Below are 3,176 nucleotides of genomic sequence, written 5' to 3'. Positions count from 1 at the left end.
CATTGTTATTTTACTCATTAGACACTGATTCTGAGTTAACAGTAAACTAGAAAGACCCAGCACTTCACAGTAGCTTCCTAGTGAAAAATGAAACATGAAAAACTGATGAAATCATAATTTTTACTTACTCATTGTTTTGGCCATTCATTTAACAAGCATTAAACACCTACTATCTTTCTAACTGTATTTTGTGCCCAGGACACTGTTTTTAAGAAAACAGCCCCCTCCCTGAATGTTCTGCATTTACATTCTTTTAAGACTGGGAGGAGAGAACCCTTAAAGTAGATATGCCAAGTGTAGTATATTGTCTTTTAGGAAAAAAAATAGTGAATTAAAATTAATAGCAAAAAACAGAGATATTGGAAATGCTGTGAGTCAGAAAGGATGAAGTGTTTTTTTAACAAGGGTAATCAGGATCAAACCTGATTGTGTTAGTAGAGACAGAATATGTCCTGTGTTGCCACTGGATACCTCTTGGTTAGTCTTACCGCAGACTTAGGGGGTTAATCATTTAGGAGGAGATTATTGTGATTACCTAGGCAAGTGATGATTGTAGTTAAGCCTATATAAGGTGGCAGTAGATCTGATGAAATTAGGTTCTGCATCACTAAGGTAAATTCATCAGGATTTCCGAGTAGGGTACAATGGAATATTCAAAGGTAATATGGAATATTCAAAGGTAATATGGTTTCTGATCTAAGCAAGTTGTAGAAAGCAGCTACTGTCCTCTGAGTTGGGGAATGTAACAGTTCATACATTTGGATCAAGCTAGATTTGAGGTGTCTTTAAATTATCCAAACAATGTTGTTAAGTAGTTAAATAAAATGCATAAATATATAACCTCAAATTCAAGAGAGAAGCCAAGAAGCAAGTGTTTCATGTAAGTTCCATCTGAAGCCATGCAGCTATGAAATTGTAAAAGGAATAAGCAAGACTAGACAAGAGAAGGAACCCAAAAAGCACTTGGACTTAGTCTACATCAAATTAAGCTTTGTTTCTGTTTTTATTTCCTAATTAAATAAGTGAAGGGGTATGAAGAAACTGAAAAAAAAAAATCCTTATGTTTCTTTGGCCAATGGAATAACAACTAGTAAAACAAAGAAGACTAAGTGGAAGAATCTCCCAAATGATGCCTGTTTCAAAACCAATGATGGAAAGAAAAGTCCTGTTCAGTAGTGAGTGCATCTCATTTGCTATGACTATGATCAAAAGTAGAAAGATGCACAAGTTTTGACTTAAAACAAATTACTACTTGGTGTTTCAAATATCAGTGAAATTGTTTTGTAAAGCATGGCAGGGAGTTATCATAAACTGAACCAGCTGTAATTCTAGTTATAGAAATTATCTTAGATACTGGCACACATTAAAATAAAATATCTCACACCTGGCATTCGTATTTTAAAAGAAAACATTTTTTCTATTTCTATAATAAAAAATATATAAAAAAGCTTTTTCTTATCTCCTAGAAGTCGCCTCCTCTTTTTTATACCTCTGAGATCAATATGTACCACCTTTCAGCTCATAGAGACATTTTAGATCATCCTGCTAGACCTCAGGACATCTTGCTGGTCTACCACATTAGCAACCTCCTATACAAGGAGGTTGCTTATACAGGATGTGTAAAGGAAGAAAATAGAAAGAAAACAACCAGGACACATTTGCAAAACATGCGAGTGATTGAGGAATGATGGTACTTCCTGTGCACCCAAAGATACTTCTTGATAAATAATTTTGAGAGCCGCAAGATAACTAAATCAGTTAATAGATAGATCAAAATAGTTTAGTTATAGACAAAAATAGATATTGATGCAGATAAAAACGTGAAGACACTGTTGTTAGAGATAAACATTATAAACGTGACATAATTATTGATTTCAAAGATTCAGATCTTGACAACCAAAAAAAAAAAAACAGTAACAGAAGCCATACTCAGAACATTATAGAAAGTAAAATATTAACATATTCCTTAGGTCAAAAAGAAATTTCTGACTGGAATTCAGGAGTGTTGACAAGCACATTCAACAAAAGACATTATCTAAACATTGTTATAAAAGTTTCAAAACTTTGTAGACAAAGACATTATGTGCGGACACAAAGAAGAATGAAAAGTTATGAAGATAAACAACTTTGAATTTCAATAACAGACCCATGATGAAATTAATTGTGATGGAAGCAAAATGAAAATAATTGAATTTAAAACAATATAACTTGGCCAAAATAATTTTCCACTTTAGAGCAGAGAGTGAATAGATTACTCACTTTGAAAAAAAATAAATAGACACACAGGTGATTTGGTGATGAGAAACCCATGGGGATTACAACTGAGATGAAAAAAAAAAATGTACAAATGTTGTAAAAGTAAACTGTAAATAAATAAATTAATTAAATTAAATTAAAGGCTTATTTTATTTTTTATGCATATAAAAACTGGGGTGCAAACCAGAGGTGTGGTAGGTGAGATAATTTTTCAGAGGCAGAGTACAGAGAAGAATAGGTAGATCTGCTGAAATACACTTCTGAGGGGAGCAGCAGGTAAGACGGGAGAGGTCTGAAGCATCATATGAGTCAGTTCCCTGGTTAGGGACTGAACTCATACTGCAGTGGCTGGTAATAGCTCGATAGCACTAAAACTTTATTCCCTGTTTCACCAGGGAGGCCCAAGAACAAATGTATTTCAAATTTAGAGATCAAAGTTATTGGTCAACTCAAATCTAGAAACCATCAACCAGCAATTTCTATTGCAAAATTCAAAAAAATAGATGATGAAGAATTAAAAAAAAAAAAGTATGTATGAAAGATGGTTAGCTTAAATGTTTCTGTATATTTAGTTCTGTTAAGCAAAATATATTGAAAAATAAAAGCACATATAGTGTGACAACATGTATTTTACTTTCACCAATATAAAATAATGATAGATATGTAAGGTTTAGGAACTAGTGTCAAATGATTTTCTAAATTCTTATTAATCTGAAATAAATGATTTAACCTAAAGAAATAAATGAGCAAACAAGACAGTGAAGTTAAAATCAGCTGTACTTAAATAATGGTTAAAATTAATTAGAGAATGACTAGTTGTTGTATTACAGAATATGTTAAGAATTAAACCAAAAATTTAAATATAAGAAAAATATGTTTACCACATATTTAAGAACTTTAAATATAAGAAAAATATTTTT

Source organism: Condylura cristata, unplaced genomic scaffold, assembly GCF_000260355.1.
Source record: "Condylura cristata isolate star-nosed mole 26May11 unplaced genomic scaffold, ConCri1.0 scaffold00013, whole genome shotgun sequence".
In the NCBI taxonomy this organism is placed as follows: Eukaryota; Metazoa; Chordata; class Mammalia; order Eulipotyphla; family Talpidae; genus Condylura; species Condylura cristata.
Note: the sequence above shows the minus strand (reverse complement) of the source record.